This window comes from Berghia stephanieae, chromosome 2, assembly GCF_034508935.2.
Source record: "Berghia stephanieae isolate SIO BIC M18660-M18661 chromosome 2, UCSD_Bste_1.3, whole genome shotgun sequence".
Classification (NCBI taxonomy): Eukaryota; Metazoa; Mollusca; class Gastropoda; order Nudibranchia; family Aeolidiidae; genus Berghia; species Berghia stephanieae.
The window spans coordinates 32,225,626-32,248,125 of NC_088361.1; the positions used below are offsets into that span (position 1 = coordinate 32,225,626).

A 22,500-nucleotide genomic window follows, 5' to 3' on the forward strand; every position below is an offset into this window, starting at 1 on the left:
ATAATACTATCCTTTCCCTCTCCGTCGTCCTCACATTCAACGTCGTCTTTGTCCTCACATTAGTCGCCTTTCTCCTCTTCTTCCCTCTCATTCTCACCCCCCCCCCCCCCCCTTCTACTCCCACTCTTCCACCACCATCTTCTCGTTTTCTTTCCTTTCTTTTTCTCCTTTCATCTTCCTTATGTATAAAATGTTTATACGTTTGTTTACAAATACAACTAATAGTATTCCACGCCCCCACCTCCACCCAATGTCAATTAACATCATCAGCCTATGTGTTCTATACAGGGAATTACGTTGTGTTGTCTTTTGTCTACCATTGGAAATCTTATTTGTTGGGAAGGCCTTTAACAACTTGACAAATTCACTCTCGTTATAATGGAGTAAGACTGCATTCATTTTCCTGTTACCATAATAGCCGGAAACACGGTAGTCGCCTTTTGTCATATTCGTCAATCTGGTCAATGTATCAAACTTGATCGTACTTTAACAAAATCGATTGATAAGCAAACTATGCCAAACTTTTTACTGCTAAAACCATAATATTGCACATTCAAAGTTTTCCCTCTGCATCAGATCATTTTGTACCAATTATATATTAGAGCATACAGTTCTTCTTTATTATTATTATTATTTTTATATTCGCACTTTGATAGCCATTTCCAGTTGGTTTATTTTGTTAGTTTTTTGGGGGGTTTTATAAATAGTTTATTTTTTATTTTTCTTTCTTTTGGGAAGGGGGGGGGGGGGAAAGGTTGTTTTGTTTTCTTTCTTGTTTTATTAATTTTTTTTTTTGTCTTTGTGTTGTTTGAGTCGGGGGGGGGGGGGGGGGGGGGGGGTTAAACTACGATGTGAACAGATCAATTCAATGTTGTAAAAATAGGTTCCAAACATAGCTGGTTGTTTACTAACAATAGAATGTATAAAGTTGAAGTCGCACTGCTTTTTGTCATTGTTTTTAGACCGCCAGTTTGGTGATTAGCTCTCACAAAGCGTATATGGATTACGCGTTATTACCACACTTTTTGCTTGTGTATTTTTTAAGGGTTTCATTTGTTTTGTTGCTGTTTTTGTTGGGGTTTTTTTTTTTTTGCTTTTTTGTGTGTGTTTGATTTTTGTTTTTGTTTTTGTTTGAGGGGGGGGGGGGGGTTGCTGTTTTTTGGGGGTTTTTTTTTTGTTTTGTTTTTTTTATTAATAAGTAATGCCATATTCAAGGGTAACAAGCAGTTTTTACTTAAGGAATGATCTTTATCCTCCTGAAGGACTTTTATTTATTTTTTTCAAAAATAGAAACAAGATTCGATTGTTCATCACCATTTGACATCAATTCTTAATTTTTAATAATATGTAATATTTTTTGCAATCATATAAGAATTTTAATAGATCATTTGAATTTTCACTTAACCGCATAACCCCACATTCCCAGTTACGCAAGTCAATTATTAAAAAGACTTACTTAGTTCTGGATTATACAGATTGTTTTACTTTCGTTTCTTTTCTCCCATGAGACTTTTTAATCTTTTCACTGATGCTTTTTCCATTCCCCGTCAATTACGGAATAATTAGGAATTCATTGTTTTTATGTCTTCCCCGGTTTCTGCCAAACAACGACAAAACACATTTTTTCCCATTTTGGCCAGAAAACTGTAACAATGTCTTGAGATACCGCCCAGCTTGTCAAAAAAGAAAGGCTTAAATCTGAGACTTCAAAAGGAATCTACATGACACTTCTGGATATTTCTATTTAATGCTTTTTGACAAGTTGGTGAGTCGACGAAATATATAGATATTATTTGAAAATTACTGGAAAAGTTTTCTGGCAAAATTGAGAATAAAAAAGAAAGAGTCTTGTCAGAGTGCCGAAAATTTTCTCCATTCCGTCACGAACAGGTAAATACCTGCCTTTTCTTTCAACTTTCACTTCATTATCTGTCACTCGACTGTCAATCTTTGGTAAATCCATTTATTCCCTCTTCTCTCTATCCATCAGGTCGTCCTTCTCTCTATCCGGGAATTAGTTTAAACACTGCAATTAATTTGTTGCTTTGCATAAATAATCTAGAATAATCTCTCTTCAATCCTCAGATTTGTATTCTGAGAGAGAGAGAGAGAGAGAGAGAGAGAGAGAGAGAGAGAGAGAGAGAGTCAAACAAACAACCCCTTCATCCAAATGAACTCAGATAATAATACATGACAATTATTATGATAATGATGATTTTACAATAGTAATCATGATGATTATGATGATGTTGTTGATGATGATGATGATTATGATGATGATGATGATGATGATGATGATGATATGATGATGATGATGATGATGATGATGATGATGATGATGATGATGATGATGGTGATGATGATGATGATGATGATGAAGAAGAAGAAGAATATGATGAGAATGTTGATGGTGATGATGATGATGTTGATGATGATGATGATGATGATGATGATGATGATAATGATGATGATGATGATGATGATAATGATGTTGATGATGATAAATTGTATGTATAACGTGCACTTTAAATTCCTCATCGTGCTCAATGCACATAGTAACACAAAAGATATATAGATATAAAAAGTTATGTCTGCCTAAATATTTAAGAACGTGTAATAAAGGAGATAATAAACGTATGCACATGCTATAAAAACTTGGAGTAATAAAAAAAAAGACCGTCTTAGAACATGGTAATATAACTGTCAACTTGTGTTTGTATTTTCGTATATATTTGTGTGTGTGTGTGTGTGTGTTTGTGTGTGTGAGAGTGTGTGATTGTGAATATAAAACCACGAAAACACAAACACCCCGTTATAGCACATCACATTTAATCCAGTACATTTATATATTTTTAGTATCTAGTAAAAAAAAAGAAGAAGAAAACAATTGCAGATTCCTTAAGAGTAAGAGGGGGGGGGGGGGGGGGGGGGGAACTGGACACTCTTAAAATTATGGAATTATCTATTACTATGTGGTCTTGTGGTATAACATTCGCTTTCGGATCTGAAAGTCCTGGATTTGAGCCTCGCTCGACGCATAGTTGAGTCCTTGGAAAAGGCTCATTACTTAAATTCCATCACCGTACTAAAGAGTAAAATGAGTACCTACCTGACCGATATAAGCGTAGTCTCAGTCGGAAAAAAATGTATTATAGCCTAACAGGCGCCATGTCTCGTTCTACATGTTACGTGTTGCTGCTGGTCAGGGACCCATTGTAAATCGCTTCGAGTACATTTAGTGGACATTTACGCTATATAAAATCTCAATCTTCTAAAGTGTGTGTGTGGGGGGGGGGGGGGGGGGCTGGACTCTTAAAATTAATGAATAATCTATTGCATTATCCACGTAGGTCCCGATAGCTTTAATTAAAGAGTAGAAAACTCAACTCCCTAGTAAAGACAGCTATCCTGTCCTTGATTCCCTTAAGGTTATAAACAAGCATCCAGCAACGAGAGCTTCAAATGGGCTCTTCATCTCCACACCATTGGAGACTGAAACGAAGAAACTCTCGATATGGTTATAGCAGTCTTCAATTTTATGAAGTTTTGGCCTGAATAGAAAAAGAAGAAGAAGAAGAAGAAGAAGAAGAAGAAGAAGAAGAAGAAGAAGAAGAAGAAGAAGAAGAAGAAGAAGAAGAAGAAGTTAAATCATCACATCCCCCAAGGCCGTAAAATTGAATCTATTTCAGCGTCGATGTTGATTTGATGCCAAGTAAGAGAAATAAAGCGTTACAAGACGAAAAGAAATCTAAAAATGGTAGACCACCCCCAAATTTAGATACAGGTTTCGATCTTGGTTGTAGTCGAGACTTTTCTGAGGTCTCTCCAAATGGCAACACGAAATTGCTATTGACCGTTTAAGACTGTAGAATTCGGTATTAACTCCAATTCCTCCAAAGGACTACTTTTACTCTATAAATAAGTATCACCAGTGACGTAATAATTTCGTCATCAGCGGCCTGATGCCAATCATTTCCTGGCAGTGAGACCACCCAGTGAAGGCTGAGAAAAGCTTTTTGATTTCCTTAACGAGATGGAGAGAGCTTTCTTAATACACCACTTATATACTTCATCTCCCTCACGCCCCCCCCCCCCCCCCCCCCCACGCCCCACCCCACCCCCACGCCTTCCTCTTCAACCCATCTGAGCAGGTAAGGCTCGTTAACAGGTAAATAGTCACACAGGTATTTCACAGCTGATAACTAGAATGAGAATCGTTGTTCACTGTTTACAAGGATTTCATCATATTTTAAAAACAAAAAAATGTGTTTGATAATTTTCATGTTTTTATTTGTGTTTTAGTTGTCTAGATATTTGATTGTTGAGCCATTTTAATGGTGTTTAGTTTCTTGGATTTTTTAAAAAAGATTGTTTGGTTTGGTTTTCTGTTGGTTTGTTAGTTTGTTTCATTTTGTTTTTTGTTTTTTTCTTTGGGGGAAAGGGAGCATAATCCTACAGTCGATTAATTGCCGAGTAATTGACTGAGGGTCATGTCAAACGACAATCATTATTACTAATAATACGATGGTGGCAGAGTGAGATAACTTATTATTGACCCAGGTGTATATAGGTATCGTGTTTCCCGGCAGTGACAGATTCAGACAGGTGCAATAAACACACAAATAAAAGACGAGGCAGTATACAACATCAAAAGATGCTATTAATTTTGTTCCGTAAAATGTGGGCGGAACAGATTCTGATGAAGACAGATGTTCACAACTTGAGGCCATTCTGTGATTAACCAGTTAACTGCCGTTCTCTTGAAAGGCACGTTTTAAAAATTTGACCAGAAAACTCAACTTTCAAATATCGATTGATTTAAATGACCCTCATCTTGGCAAAAACTCTCGAACATCGATATTAGAATGACGAATTTTCTGGCCAAATACTCAGATATAATAATATGTCAGAGTACGACAGCGAACTGGTTAAATACCTTGATTTTACTGGTTTACCCCTCCATGTATTAGGGAAATATTTTGTTTATTTCTAATATATAGTAGTCTAGGTTCCGACAAACTCATGGTTGTTTTAAAGCTCGGTTATAAAAATTTTACTCTTTATTGAAATTATTCTTGAATGGATAAGAACGGATGACTTATTTGCAGGTTTAATAATCCAACCCAATTATGGTCCTCTTTTTTTTTTACACTGTTGTAAAGGGCAATATTATAGAGCAATAAATTGTAATAAGAGTTAATTTCTCTTTATCCATCCCCAAAGGAAAATTTGACTTTGGGTCTATTCCAAGGGAATACTGGAATAACTCAAGCGTCAGTTGAAGTTCACAGAAGTGTTGGTTTGGAAGTAATTCCGTAACAACAATGCGATCATAACAATTTGGCAGACACTTTAATAATCCCCAAATTACAGAAGAAGCGCTTCCTTGCCTTTTATATAATATGGTTACACTCCTGTGCGCGCGATAATGTATTGCAGGTCATGCCAAAATCAACTAAAATCAGCGTTCATTGACAGAAAAATTGTATCTAGATCTATAATCCGCACACAACTCTGAAGATTTCACCGATCGACAGATTTCTATTCCAAGATTCAAACTGTTGCATCAAAAATTATGGAGTAAAACCAAAAATGTCAGCATTCAAAACAATTTAAAAAGCTTTAACCAGCAGAGATGGAAATCTTCACAAGAATGAAGTAAGGGCCACAAGAGACAAAATGAGCTTCGGCATAAAACGGTATTATGCCGGGAGGTTTAGATGCTATTATTCAATCCTACCCAAAAAGTAAATGGAGCAAGCACTTATGTAGATAACAACAAAGATTGAAGTGAGTAGAAGAGTGCCAGAAGACAATAGAGAATATAAAAAAAAAACTTGGTGGCGATGGGGGGCTCGAGTAGAAGACCTATTGGTACGACAACTCCCGCCTGGCCGTGGAGAGGGTAGCGCTACCGTCAGAGCTATCCACCGACCTTACTGGTACAACTCCGCCTGGCCGGGGAGAGGTTAGCGCTACTGTCAGGCTATCCAAGATGAGGGTCAAGCGGAGTTGTCGTACAGTAGCGCTACCCTCTCCCCGGCCAGGCGGAGTTGTCGTACCAGTCAGATCGTGGGTTCGAGCCTCCATCGCCGCCAAGGTTTTAAAAAAAAAATTCTCTATTGTCTTCTGGCGCTTTTTTTACTCACTTTAATCTTTGTTGTAATCCTACCCATACCATTGCAGCTTCAACAATGAAGATAAATGCAACATGTGTGTGGCGGGGGTTGGTGTCAGGTTATGGTTCTGTATCAGAATCATTATTGACATTCTGTGACAGAAATGTTTATCAATGGAAGTGAAATTTTCAAAACTGTCCGGATTTCTCAAGTTGAGACTATTCAAGCTTTTATGCTGTGCTGAGTAGAATAAATAAACTATAATAATAATAATATGGGGTCCATGATAAATCTGATCGACAACTTATTGTGTAGTACGTGTAGCTTCGAGAACGGAGATGCAGCACTCGCTTGATCTTGCTGATTTAAGGATTGCCAATTGTTTAATTATGTCTTTGTATATTTGGTTACAAAAACCATTCCAAGACGACTATGTCAGAATGAAATTATAGACTTGGTGTTATCATCAATTACGGTTTTCTCGTTATTTTAATCATCTATCCTGCCTTCATAGCTTGTAAGGCACTTTGTTACAATTTAGCAATTACTGTTTTGTAGTTTTGAAATCGAGAATAAAAAATAAAATGCTGTTATATGAAACTGGAATTGTGAGTCTCGACCGCTACTGTGTCAAAATACTCGTAATATCGATTGGAGCTCTTTGACTCGGTGGTCCATCGTATTTTGTAAGGAAGAGTCTATTTCCACGACAAGATGGCGGACGGTGATTGGATACGAACATAATTGGCCACAACTTCCGGTCTGGTGCCATTGAACAGGCGAAAGGCAAGCTGGGAAACGTTCTCTCGGCGTTTTTGTTGTTGTCTGATTCAAGGGGAGATAAGGAAACGGAAATTAATCTTTTGGATAAGTTTTGGGCCAATGGCTGGAAGAGTGTGGAGGTAGAATAAAATACACCTGTGAGTGGTTACAATGACGAGGTTGTCGAAGTTTATCAGAAAATAAATCACCACAAAAATATGAGATTTTATTAAGCGTATTAGTCAGTACATCAGATCAAAGCGCTTTAGTAGTGGATCCCAATTCAGCACCAACACTACAAACGATTCTATTTAGGTGCAATTACATTTTGATTTTCGACAGAGAAACGCTGTAACCTGCCAAGAAGTCATTTTATACTGACTATGATGAGAACAAAATGAATAAAGAGCATTCTTCAAGTACTGAAGCTTGCACCAAATCACAATCACCACTATCACCATCAGCACTACTACTGCTACTACTATTACTACTACTACTACTACTACTACTACTACTACTACTACTACTACTACTACTACTACTACTAGTACTACTACTACTACTACTACTACTACTACTACTAGTAGTAGTAGTAGTAGTAGTAGTAGTAGTAGTAGTAGTAGTAGTAGTAGTAGTAGTAGTAGATTATGCAAAGCAATCAGATCTAGGAATCGCTCCCGTATGACGTCATCCTGTTTTAATCCTCTACTGGCTGCGTTAAATTTTAATCAAACTTGATATTGAAACTTCCCGTTTCAACAAGCATGGGATCACTCCGATGTAACTCAAAAGTTTTATGGGATTTGTCTGCAATATTAACCTGACCAAAATTTGTAGAAAGTATTTTAATTTGAATAGTTTCGCTGTTAAAAGGTTAATATTAGTGTTGCCAACTTAAACTGCAACTGTAATGAAACACAAGGAATTTTTTTTTTTTTTTTTATTTGTTTTTTGTTTTTTTTTTTTTTTGTATTTTAAACTTAAAGCAATCGAGACAACGACATTAAACATCACTATTTTCACTTTCGTTTTTCGTATTCAACAAGTTCGTTCTTCTTTTCGCTTTATTTACATTTTCAATATTTAATGAGCTCCATTAACCCCCCCCCCTTTTTTTTTTTTTTTTTTTTTTTTTTTTTTTTTGCCATTTCTTATACAACCTCAACCGTTTCGATACTTTCCCATCACAAATAATCCTTGGTGCATATCATTCTCATCCTTACACTGACGGGATGCCAAGTTTTATGCTTGTTGATACAATAAAAGTGTGAATAAATATTATTGTAAAGAGACCAGCGCATGGCAACACACCGACTGTAAGCGCTTTATAAATAGGATATTCAATATTCTTAATTTCAGTTTTCTTGTAACCGTTCAAACCAATAGATTATGTGGGATCAATTTGACAATAATGCTCACCGAGAAGGAATAAGCAGGTGATATTAGAGTTATTGACAATCTAATTTTGGATAAATTTTTTTTTATGCCATTGATAAAGAGCTTACAAACATAATATTTGATTTTGACGAATAGTGTAACATGACATTGGATATTAATGTCTTTTGTATAACAAATAATTGAAATTCTCGAATGTACAAGTTGGACATGCAAAATGAATGTAAATAGAGTTAATTATACGACGAATATTGAATATGACTCTTATCTATGTATTATATATTTAATTCTCAATAATATTTTCATTTAATTGCTATTGAATATGTATGTATAATTGATAAATGGTATCTATTCATAACAATTACACATAACATTTAAAGGTTTTTAGAACATATTAGCTCTAAACATACAATACAATACAAAATGATTTATTGCAATGTATTCCTCTTCGTTGTACTATCAGTTTCTCTTTCAGCAATTTGTTTTCTTACAAACGAACAAAAAAAAACTTGAACTTTTATATAGTGCAATATCCATTTAACGTGCTCAAAGCGCTTTACGAGGAGCCTAAAGCCAACAGCTACACTTTGTGTGTAGGATATGGCATGAAGCCTTTTAGGCGATATTGCAATTTACTACTACTACTACTACTACTACTACTACTACTACTACTACTACTACTACTACTACTACTACTACTACAACTACTACTACTACTGCTACTACTACTACTACTACTACTACTACTACTACTACTATACTACTACTTACTACGCTACTCCTACTACCACTACTACTACTACTACTACTACTACTACTACTACTAATAATAATAATAATAATAATAATAATAATAATAATAATAATAACAATACCACTACTACTACTACTACTACTACTACTACTACTACTACTACTACTACTACTACTACTACTACTACTACTACTACTACTACTACTACTACCACTACCACTACTACTACTTCTACTACTACTACTACTACTACTACTACTACTACTACTACTACTACTACTACTACGACGACGACGACGACGACTACTACTACTGCTACTTCTACTACTACTACTACTACTACTACTACTACTACTACTACTACTACTACTACTACTACTACGACGACGACGACGACGACTACTACTACTATTACTTCTACCAGTAATACTACTTTCACAACTGTTATTACCTCTTCTTCATCATCATCATCATCATCATCATCATCATCATCATCATCAGCATCAGCATCGTTTTCAATGTCACTTTCATCTTACCGTTCCCTCGCACCCAGTGTCTAGTGCATACGTATGAATGCCATTGACGATGACATGGCCAAACGTCACGAGGTAAAACGGATTATACTCCAGCGTCTCTCTGGATTTGATGTATCGTATTACCAATTATATCTGGGATTTTATATTGCAGTTTTTCCCTTGTTTGTGTTTGTTTTTTGTTTTGATTTTGGTTGGGGTTTTTTGTGTTTGTTGGGTTGTTTTTTTTTTTTGTTTGGTTTGTTTTGTTTTGTTTTGTTTTGTTGGTTTTTGTTGTTGTTGTTTTGTTGGATTTTTTTTTTGTTTTTCTTTGTTTTTGATTGTTTTTTTTTTTGTTTTTGTTTTTTTTTGGGGGGGGGGGGTTGTTTCTGTTTTGTTTGTATTCTTTGGTCTTGTTTTCGTTTTGTTTTTGTATCTAATTTTGTTTTGGTTTGGTTTTGATTTGGTTTTGTGGTGTTTTTAAAAATGTTTTTGTTGTTTTGGGTTTTTTTTATTTGTTGTATTTTCTTTTGTTTGTTTGTTTGTTTGTTTGTCTCCTTATTTTCTTGCGCTGTTCCACCTCTTTTTTTTTGCTTTTGATTCTTGACGTTTTTTTGTTGTTATTTTTTTGTTTGTTTGTGTGTTTGTTTGTTTGTTTTGTTGTTGTTTTGTTGACGTTTTTATGTTGGAAGAATAACGGTCCTACATGTTGTGTTCTTTTGTTTGTTTGGTTGGTTGTTGTTGTTTTTCTTTTCTTTTTCCTTTTTTTTTCTCTTTTTTGTTTGTTTGTTTGTTTGTTTTGTTCTTGTTTTTTTTTAACAGCTAAATAGTGACCATCGTCCCAATCCGGTATCATGCCGGAAGACTTAGATGCCAAAGAGTTTTATATTGATCAAATTATTACGACAGTTTTATATTAGATAGACCGTCTAGTATTTTTTTCATTCTCTTCAATAGATAGAATGAAGTTGACGTCACTCGGATTTTTGTTATTGTTTTGTTGTTGTTGTTAATTTGTTTTTTGTTTTTTTTTTTTTTTTGCCATCCACGTTTATGAGTAATTCTCACTTAACTGTATTATCCAGACTATAAACGTTCAGGGTGCACAGAGTTTTGTGTGTTGTCCCGTTATACTTCCGGATGGCAATGTTGTGAGCTTCTTAGCCAAGCGCATACTATAGCATATCTATAAAACAAAAGAATGTAACTCAACTTTCGTGTTATTGATGGTAGATTTAATTTTAAGCATTTCTCACAGTTCATCCTGACATCACAATTTTAATGCTTAGTCTAATGTAGCGTGTTTACCCGTTGATTTCATCAATGTAAACGATACATATGGACGGTTCCAGGAGACTTGATAGCCAGGTGAGGTGCCAGGGCGTAGAGGGAATGGTGACGAGGGGTGGGGGAGGCGGGGGGGGGGGGCGCTCGGGATGGGGTCATTGCGTACTTATCCTATGTGTTCAGTTGTCTGTATTTGACATTATAAGGTTTTCTCCTCTACTGTTGAGTTTTTAGATCATTTAAACATAATATTCTGGGATGTTTATTATTTCATGTATTTTGTTTATAAAGAATCAGCTCCTGTTTTTTTGTTTTTTTTTTGGGTCGGGTTTACTTGTTTAGTTGTTCTGTTTTTATTATAGTCATTTTGTTGTTGCTGCTGCTGTTGTTGTTGATGTTATTGTTGTTGTTGTTGTTGTTTTGTTGTTATTACATAAAGGGGGGGGGGGGGGTCAAATCCGTGATGTATAGCCATTGCGACTAAAAGTAAATAAATAAAATTTCCTTTATTCATCCCATAGGGGAATTTTTTCTCTATGGTCTATGCCGCAAATTGAGCTAGGGCGAGGTGACTTGCTCAAGGTCACACAATCGAACTCGGTACATTTCTGGTAGGAAGCAAAGACCGGAAAACTCGACTTAAAATATCGATCGATTTAAATGACCCTCATTTTGTTAAAATCTCTCAAACCTGGGACTTCGGATTGTTCCAAGATTGAGAGTTTTTGACAAGACGAAGGTCATTTGCGAATCCCCAGGTGTGAGAGTTTTGGACAAGATGAGGGCCATTTCAATCAACCAATATTTAAATATCGAGATTTCTGGCCAAAATGTTAAATAGCCTAGGTGTTTGTTTTTTTCAGATCACGGCATTGTGCTGACCGTCATTGACCGCACCGTGTCACATGACCGCAGTGCAAAACACCCGTTCAATTGGATTCAGTAGTCTGATGTCACGCCACCCGGCAACGGAGGCCATCTTGGTTCTAAACAAAGAAAATCATTACTTTTTATTCTTCATGCTGGCTAGAACTTTTCATATGCCTTGTGATCAGAATGTGTAAAAGTCAAAACATGATCAAATTTAATGGGTTTTTGTCCTCTGGATACGCTTTTATGCTCGCCGGAGAAATATTTCATATGGCATCCGCCATTGTTCCGATAGTTTAGAGCCAGTGTTACTAAGTTACCATGCGTCATTAGGAAGGAAGTGACGTTACGACTGTTGAAGAGTATTAGTCATGTAGTTGTCGAGCGTAATATGAGTTTAAACTCATTTTTGGTTTTACTTCTATTCATGCCTATTGATATTAGCAGGTCAGATAACCGAACCCAATTACAGGCTTATTGTTAACGTTGTTGTAATGGACTATATTTTGCATTGGTTTGAGAGGATTTCCATTACAACAATGAGCCCACGACAATTTGGGTTATCAGACTCGTAAATTATATGTCCTCGTCGATTCAAGCAAAACAAAAGAAATGATAAAGAGAAAAGGAGGGGGGGGGGGGGAGAATTGGAAATGAAAGAATAAAGAAATGGATAAGAAAATAATAATGTTGGATATATCTAAAATTGGCTACGATAGACAACACTGCTCGTCAGTAAATCCCTCCGCCGTCGCCCCCCACCACCACCACCTCCTTCCATTTCCCTGGTCCGTGTTACATGCATAAATCTCCTTCTTGATCTTAATCATATTCACACAAAAAAATTATAAAAGGATAAAGATGCAGCGGGAGGAGAGACGCATGCGCACAACCAACATGACGTTCTCTCTCTAATAACTTTTCCGCCGTGACGTCACAGACTATGTGTGACGTCCAATCAAGGGACGCTACTCTTCCGCTAATCTCATTCCCTATAGTGGACACAAAACTGGCCATGCAGACAACAGGTAAAGGCCAACAGTCCACGCTTCACCCCTCCCCCTCAACCCTTTTTTACCGTCATGGCACTCTATTTTCCTGGTCGAGAAAGTTCCAGAAGGATTCCTGCTAATGAGGCACGTGATTTAGGAGTTGATAAAGGGAATAACAGGAACGTTTCGGAGCATGTCTCTCCCATTAATGGAAACATTTTTTACCCACCCCCCTTCTCTCTCTCTCTCTCTCTCTCTCTCTCTCTCTCTCTCTCTCTCTCTCTCTCTCTATCTATCTATCTATTTATCTATCTATCTCTCTCTTTCTCTATCTATCTATCTATCTTTCTATCTCTCTCTCTCTCTCTCTCTCTCTCTCTCTCTCTCTCTCTCTCTCTCTCATTCTCTCTCTTTCTCTTTCTCTCTATTTATTTATCTATCTATCTTTCTCTCTCTCTATCTATCTCTCTCATTCTCTCTATATCTATCTCTCACATTCTCTCTCTCTCTCTCTCTTTCTTCCTTTCTTTCTCTTTCTCTTCTCCTGCCAGTTATAGTTTTTTCTATGATATCTGACCCATCGGTTTAAACGTTTCTAAATCGACATTTCACTTTTAAAGTTTTAATATATTATTTAGCTTGTTTTATGCCTGAAAAATTGAGTCTAAATGTATAAAGTTGAGAAAATCCCCTTCAATAAATTGACCATTTGAGTGAAATAATCCTTCAGAGTCATCCGACCAACCAAGCCAGGGTTTATCCAAGTTTCAGATGTGTTAAATCGACAAATACAATTGGTAACCTACCTTTTTGATAAAACAGTAGCCTATCTCAAAGTACTTTCGGCCAGATTCAATAGACTTAACTACTCTACCACTTCCGAGTGGAGAAAGATGTCACAAAAATCTCGACTGTATCCCGGTTTTAAAAAATAAAAAAACAAAACAAAAAAAAAAGAAGACAACAAAAAAAAACCCGTCTCCTTACTTGTGAGTTGAGTGGTCTATCAACCAAGTCACCAAAGACCCTTACATGATATCTTTCGGTGTCCATTTTATACTTAGATACCAATTCATTTTATGTTGCTCAATTTGATTTCACCTTTTGTCATTTCAAAAGATTTAAGCTCGACTAAAAGTCTGCAGGTATCATTTAGATCCTGATATTTATTGCACATCTTAATTTTTTTTTAAACAAAAGCAATGGGCTATCCCAAAAGTAAGTCGTATATTGACATATCATATGTAACCCATGGTTTCAAACAGTAGTATATATGTCACTTACTTACATACTTAGGCCTTTCACTCCTCTATGAGCTTCGTCCATCAACGACGCTCCTCCATCGGACACGATTCTGGGCTATCTCCTCCACTTTCTTCCATGTTGTTAGGTTCTCCTTCAGTTCAGCCTCTGCATTTTCGCCTTCAGCTGTTACTTGGCTTTCCTCGTCTGATGGTTCCAGTTCCATGGACATGTCTGTCGTGTGATATTGAATGTTAGCTTCCTATGGATGTGCCCCATCCAGCTCCACACCCTCCGTCGGATCTTCTGCTCGACCAGCGCCTGATCTGCACGTCTTCTTTGGCTGACTTATATTGTAGATTCACTTTGGACATGAGTTCTGAAATGTATAGTTTTTGTTGCTCTCCACGTTTCCGATCCATAAAGAAGAATTGACTTAAAATTTTTGACATTTGTGATGTACGCCAGTCCCTAGAAATGAAATTTTAAGTTTAGATTATGAAATGTGATGTAAATTAATATTTATATGCTATTTAAAAAAAAAATTAACCTCAGGAATGAGAGACTTCCAATGTTTGTCGTCATTTTGACAGTCTAGGTTTATTTCCATCTTATACATACGACAATACTAGGCATGGGGATATTGAAAAAAAATATTTAATATGCTATTAATAGGGAGAAATACTGTGTAATATTGAATTTTTGGTCCAGATCGACACAATTCCTGATTGAGGTGACAGGTTACATATTATTCCCGTACTATGCACTGAGCATATCCCCATATTACCAACAGAAATGATGAAGGATGGGAGACGGGTGAATATACGAGAGATGAATGATATTGTATATTTTCTTAATTTACGATATTATCATTACTCAATCTTGACTACCTGCGTAAATTATAAATTGTTGTCATGAGCTGTGGTTCCTCATGATTATTTATTTTGTGAGATACAGGTAGCGAATATTCTGGAAAATTCCAGGCAAAATTCGTGGGACTGAAAAGTCAACATTTATTCAACTTTATCAAGACCAGGATTAAGATATTAGAAAATATCTCAAAAATTATTCAACATCTTGACATATGAGTGACATATAATATTTGTAAAAAGAATAGGCCGTATTTACAAATTGAAGATTTAACTACCATGATACATAAAGAATGCACTTGTTACTGTTTGTGAGTTAGTTTGCTTTGGACAGTATTTAGAAAAATAGAAGTAAACTTTTATATAAAGATCCAGAGAATTATCCAGTAAATGCACGCTTTGCAACGTGCTGTTACAATTTCCACCCACAGAGACAGTGTTGTTACCGTTCAGGAGTTGATACTATGTGTGTGTGTGTTTGTGTGTGTGTTTGTGTGTGTGCTTAAGCGCTAAAGTACAGCTATGTGGTCTTGTGGTATGACACTCCCTTTCAGATCGGAAGGTCCTGGGTTCTAACCTCGCTCGGCGCATAGTTGAGTCCTTGGAAAAGGCTCTTTACTCACATTTTCTCACCGTACTCAGGTGTAAAATGAGTACCTGGCCGTTTACAGCGTTGTCTTTGTCCGAAAAAAATTGTTATATCGCCTAAGAGCGTCATGTCACGTCCTACATGTTAAGTGTTGCTGTTGGCCAGGGACCCCTTGTAAAGAGCTTTGAGCACGTTAAGTGGATATTGCGCTGTATAAAAAGCTCAATTTTTAACAAAGAAACTGGGATTAACTCTTGTTTTGCGGATCATAGAGCTCTAGAATTAAATATAACCAGACACGTTTAGAATATGCTTTGTGACCCTGTGGAAGCCAACTCTAGAAGAAAGATATTTATTTTCCTACCGTTTTCAAAGACAAAAAAAATTAATTAGGAACGATTGATTCTTAAATGTCCACATGTTGTGTAATATTAGTTATGTATTAAATATACTGTTATTGTTAATCAGACTTTGATGATGATAATGTTGATGATGATGACGATGATGATGATGATGATGAGGAGGAGGAGGAGGAGGAGGAGGAGGAGGAGGAGGAGGAGGAGGAGGAGGAGGAGGAGGAGAAGGAGGAGGAGGATATCAATAATATAGTCAACCAAAAATTGATAGAAAGATAATAAATTGAACATTAGAGAACCAAGATTCTCGACGAGTCTCGTATGTTTATTTTACTTTGTCGCACGGTCGAGGCTATTTGTTTTACCCGCCCCGCTTCGCCTCCACAACCTCTTTAGACGGGCAAGTAATCACGGGATATATCACGCATTGGGAATTCGATATAACGATGGTATCGATACTATCTATCCACCACTTTGCAGACGAGCGGGAAACCGAGAGGAAGTTGAAGGAATGCTGGGATAGGATGACTCGTTGTTTACCTAGGCAGACATAAACCTCTCTGTGTAAATAGCAGACATCTCTACTTTCATATCTAACTATTTCCCCAGAAATTATCTAATATTTTTACCGATATCACAAATTTAAGGATATGGTCGAGTGGTTTGGGTATGGGATGAATAATAAGGATTATATTGTATCCTGGTTTTCCAACTTTATAAATTGAATATGCTTTAAAGCCATTGGAAAGCAAAGGTGCTTTATGATTGGATATTTACGTGGACCAGCTAATGAATACTCTTTTTTAAGTATCTGACTCATCCCGATAGTTTTGAGACGATGGGCCCCAAGTGTGAAAAGAGAAGTAAAAGACCAAAGAAGAAACAAGCAGATTAATCGATAGCGGATTCAGAGCTTTTCCTTAATTATTTTTATAAACAGAATTGAAGAAGCAACATCTCACAATGGAACTAGCTGACGAGAGAAATCTCATAATTTGGCTTTTTAACTTTGAGGTTTTGATTTCATATATAGCCACAAATTTCAAAACACGCTTACGATTGATAGCATTCAATTTGCATGCGTAGGTTTTAAAAAACCCAACTCAGCTTGAACAGCTTGAATCTCAGGTTCATCTTTGCCCATTGGGTCTTTCTTTAAGGTTGCATGGGGAATACATTCTTAGGCGTAAATATCTACGTTGGCCGTATCTTAATTGTGTATTTTTTTTAAAAATTGCAAGATTCTTTTCTTTAAATATCAAAATGATAATCTCGAAATTTGTCCAAAACTTCTAAGCCTGAGGTTTTAAATAAATTAAATTGATGTGCTTTGATTGAAGCGTGAAACAAAACGTCCGCGATAAATTGGCAAAAGACATTTTTTTCATTTATTATCGTATCATTATATATGAGCCACCTACACAAAATTGTATAATAATCGAATGAACAATTATATAAGTAGTGATTTTAAAGTTTAAATGAGAAGAATTATGATATTTTATCGCTTCAAATATAGATAACCCCTGCTTGTCAAAATTCTCAAACCTAAACCGCTGAAGAATTTAAATGAATGTTCTTCAGTTGAGCAAAATAAATGTTCCAGTTTCCTACGCTATTAAATAAAACTCTAACTAACATAAATTTCGTACTTAATAATCGTTGTGATTTTCAAGTTTCTATCTCATTAAAACACAAATATGAATTCTTTAGATAGTCTTCCGGACATTCGGGAATTTTAATAAAATATTTAGTTGGTATCAATATAAAAAGATGAAGACAATTGTTTGTCTGGGAAAATGGAGGTATACTTTCATGGATATTGATATATAAATAAGATATATACATATATAGATAGATACATAAATAGATAGATAGGTAGGCAGGTGAATTGATGGATGGATAGATAGATAGATAGATAGATAGATAGATAGATAGATAGATAGATAGATAGATAGATGACTAGATACATAGATAATTAGATAGATGGACAAATTGATTGACAGATAGATAGATAGATAGATAGATAGATAGATAGATAGATAGATAGATTGACAGATAGATAGATAGATAGATAGATAGATAGATAGATGACTAGATACATAGATAATTAGATAGATGGACAAATTGATTGACAGATAGATAGATAGATAGATAGATAGATAGATAGATAGATTGACAGATAGATAGATAGATAGATAGATAGACAGATAGATAGATAGATAGATAGATAGATAGATAGATAGATAGATAGATAGATAGATAGATAGATAGATAGATAGATTGACAGATAGATAGATAGATAGATAGATAGATAGATAGATAGACAGATAGATAGATAGATAGATAGATAGATAGATAGGTAGATAGATAGATAGATAGATAGATAGATAGATAGATAGATAGATAAACAGACAGATAGATAGATAGATAGATAGATAGATAGATAGATAGATAGATTGACAGATAGATAGATAGATTGACAGATAGATAGATAGATAGATAGATAGATAGATAGATTGACAGATAGATAGATAGATTGACAGATAGATAGATAGATAGATAGATAGATAGATAGATAGATAGATAGATAGATAGATAGATTAAAATTATACAACCACAATAACATGTACACTGACAGGAAGACTTATATTACACACTAACATAACTATGATACAATAACACGATATAATTGGCACAGTAAGAAAAAGAGACATCGGGTGAAAACGAAGTGTGCACGCTTGAGAGAGGGATATGGATATTGGAAGGATCAGACAGAAAGAGAGAGAGAGAGAGAGAGAGAGAGAGAGAGAGAGAGAGAGAGAGAGAGAGAGAGAACGAAAGAGAGAGAGAGAGAGAGAGAGAGAAGTACATGAATGAATAAATAAATAAGTAAAAAAGGTGAATTAAGAGAGATAGAAAGAAAGAATGAGAAAGAAATAGAGAGGTAGATATAGAGAGAAAGGAAGAGTGAGAAACAGAAAGAGAGACATAGAAAGAGAGATTGAGTCAGAGATAGGGATAAAAGGAGACAATGGGAGGGAGGAAGAGAGAGAGAGAGAGAGAGAGAGAGAGAGAGAGAGAGAGAGAGGGGGGGGGGGTGAAGAACATTGTTTTTTGTAGAAAGATTTATTTTGATATTTAAAAAACACCAGGCGTGAGTGTTTACATTTGAATCATAGGAAAGGGTTTTCCACAACATTGACAGTTTATTTTTGTATCCATTCGTGAGACCGTGAAATTCTCACCTTGGGTTGAAAGGAGGATTACCTGTCTTGTATTGATCTAAGACTGATGGCACTGAACTACTGGAGGGAGAGTAGAAACACTTTGAGAGAGAGAGAGAGAGAGAGAGAGAGAGAGAGAGAGAGAGAGAGAGAGAGAGAGTGAGTGGGGGGGGGGGGGGGGGGAGGGGGGGATCTGAAATTTGGTTCCTTTTTGTTTTTTGTTAATACTGTCGTATTCTGAAAACACACATTTCAACATTTTGGTCTGAAATCTCGTCATTTTAAGTATAGATAGAATGAAGTTAACGTCACTCATGTCTTTGTTATTGTTGTTTGCCATCCGCGTTTTGAGTAATTCTCACTAAACTGTATTAACCAGACTATAAACGTTCAATGTTACACATTATAGTTTTGTGTGTTGATTCGTTATACTTTCGGATGGCAATGTTGTGAGATTCTTAGCTAAGCGCATACTATCTACATCGATCTATCAAAATAACTCTCACCTTATCAACAATTCTCGAACCTGAAAGTTTCTAGAGTCCCCCCCCCCCCCCCCCACACCCGCTTTTAGAATTTATGATGAGATGAGAGTCATTTTAAAGGATCGATATAATTTGAAGGACGAGTTTTCTGGCAAAAATTTTTTTTAATGTTTTTTTTTTTTCTCAAGAGTACAACAGATAAGTCATGAAAGGATGTGAAGTTCATTGTGTAAAATAGCATCTGTTAAAGTCATAAAAGTGAGTGGAGCAGGCACTTATGTTGATAATAACAAGGAATGAAGTGAGTAGGAAAGTGCCAGAAGACAACAGAGAATAACAACTTCGCGGCGGCGATGGGGGATCGAACCAGCCACATTACTAGTACGACAACTCCGAGTCGTGGATAGCTCATACGATAGAGTCACGATCTCCCCGGCCAGGCGGAGTTGTCGTACCACTACCACATTATCTCATTCGTCTGTAGTGTTTCATTCATCCTGTTTTGTTGATAAAAGGGAAACCCGAAACGTCCATTTTATCTGTTTTCGTATATTAAATTGAAGCATACATTCAATTTCAATTTTTTCAAAAAATTTACATTTTATTTCTTCGGTCTGGAACCTCAGACATCTCGATTACTGGTCAGATGCTAGCATTACACCACAGGGGTTACCCAGTAATCAGAAGGTATGAGATTCAATCCCTAAATGAGGCTGGGTGATTATTTGCCATGATTATCTCTTGTATTTTTCTTTCTGCTTTGTCTGTCACCGTTTCATACACATCTGATTTTTATCTTGCACCAGTGCCTGCTCCTTAATTTATTTATATTTTATTTTGCTTTGGCATCTTGATTAATGTTCTGACAAAAGCGATTAGGCCTTCAGGTGCAACCATATGTGACCCATCGCCTCAAAACAATATTATGTTAGTTTGAACCAGGCACCAAAATGGATTTAAAAATTTAAAAGTTAAACAGAAAATGTAATTTAAAACAATTTTCTCAGTTTAAAAGACATTTCTTTTCATCAATAAAACATAGAAATACATCTCATAGCTGTAAATTACATTTATCATGTAAATCAACCCTACAGAATACCGAACTGAGACGAGAGGTCACATATTACTGACGATAGAAGCAATTATGATTTGAGAGAAACTCAGTTTCACCGTTAAAGAGTTAAAGTATATCTACCATCTCGCTATGTATTATTATATGCGATTTATGTTTTGATACACCGGGATGTTTGGAGTCCCGAGTCATTACGTCTGGAACGAGCATGAAGCATGTCTCTGTTCGCATTTGGAATGTCTGGATATTAAAGGGAAATGGAATTGAATTAAAAGTTTGTTTCAAATTCTAGAAAATAATTAAAATAAAAGAAAGGGAAAGATACAAAGTATTTATTTAATTGGAAAATATGTTGCATGCAATTTTTTCTTATTGTGTAAACATTTCTAAAATACCAGTGTTAATGATGTGAAAGTTACGTATTGCCCATTTTGTATAATTTAGTTATAGTTTGTAATTTATACAGTATATTCCGCAAAAATGATACCCTCTTAAAGTCATCTTCTTCTTAAAGTCTTCACCTTTTCTAATGTCATACGTGTCCCGTTATTTATGTACGAGTGTTCCATTTATACTGGATGTTGTCAATCTTGTTTAGAGTGAATCAATCCTTCCGGTCCGGTAGTGTTGAGATTCCATTGTGGTTTTCATACGTCTAGCCCAATTCCATTAAAATGAGCTCAAAGTAAGCGAATCCAAACCAGCAGCAAGACCACTTATTGGACGAGAGAATACACCTACCCGCTGTTAATATAATTTCCTTTCGATAGAGACAGCACTATTACCTGCCAGATACTCAGTTTACTTGAGGACGGTGAGAAAATGCGAATACAGAGCTTTTTCAAGGGACTCAAATTTGAACCATCACAGCGACTCCAACCCGAAACCTACGCAAACCGCTAGACCACAAAAGTGCATACAATGAAACAATGCTATAAGATAATGAAGTTTTTGAGGGGTTTTTTTTGTTGGCTGAAAATGGTTGAACATTTTACATCAAGAAAAAAGGAGGGGGATGTGGTTAGGAGTTAGGAGGGAAAAGAGGCTGGTGAAGGATAGGGGGTAGAGAGGCTTTAAAAATTAAGTCAAATATGGTGATCGCCAAAGCAAACGGACAAAGTAGCGTTGTAAAGCTACAATAACACAGTTCTGAAGTCTTCATGACTAGAAATTAAGACACAGAGAGAGTGAGTCAACATTTGGTCCGACTTAAAACGACGGTCGGGTCCTCGAAAAGACTGATCATGATGCCAGACCACGGAAAAATATTCTAGAAGGTTATGTGTGAGTGTTTGTGTGTGTGTGTGTGTGTGTGCTAGTGTGTGTGTGTGTGTGTGTGTGAGTGTTAGAGCGAGAGACATATCTGTTCCTCTGTGTGTGTGTGTGTGTGTGTGTGTGTGTGTGTGATTCTGTGTGTGTTTGTGGGAGTGTTTGTAATTTGGATGACGGAATAAGAGGGACGGGGAAGGGTAGGGGGTGAGAAGGAAAACGGGTGTAGGGAGGGTTGTGTCGTCACAGATCAAACATGGTGGATGATAGCACTTTGTGGTCCGTGCGCCTTAATTCCCTACTCCACGTCTTTAAATAAAGTTAATCCAAGACTTTTAGTGATACTACCACCCTCCTCATCCCCCCCCCCCCCCCCCCCCTATCTCTCTATGTCACTCTCTCTATCTATCTATCTATCTATCTATCTATCTATCTATCTATCTATCTATCTATCTATCTATCTATCTATCTATCTATCTATCTATCTATCTATCTCTCTTTCTCACCTGTTATCTCTTTTCTGTCTATCCATTTCACAAAATGTAAAATATTCCCTCCGCCTCATATATATATATATGTATAAGATGAAAACTAATAAATGTATAAATCATTCATTCTCTTTCGTCCTCCCAATTTTACGAGAACAATCAGTGTGTGATCGTCATCGCCAAACCAAGAAAATTAATAATAATAATAATAATAA

The 22,500-nt window shown here is 36.1% G+C and overlaps 1 protein-coding gene across 3 annotated transcripts in view; it reads left to right on the forward strand.

Moving 5' to 3' along the window:
* Positions 1-22,500, forward strand: part of LOC144964721 (lachesin-like) — a 142,790-nt gene that overhangs the window by 16,981 nt on the left and 103,309 nt on the right. The window lies entirely within an intron of this gene.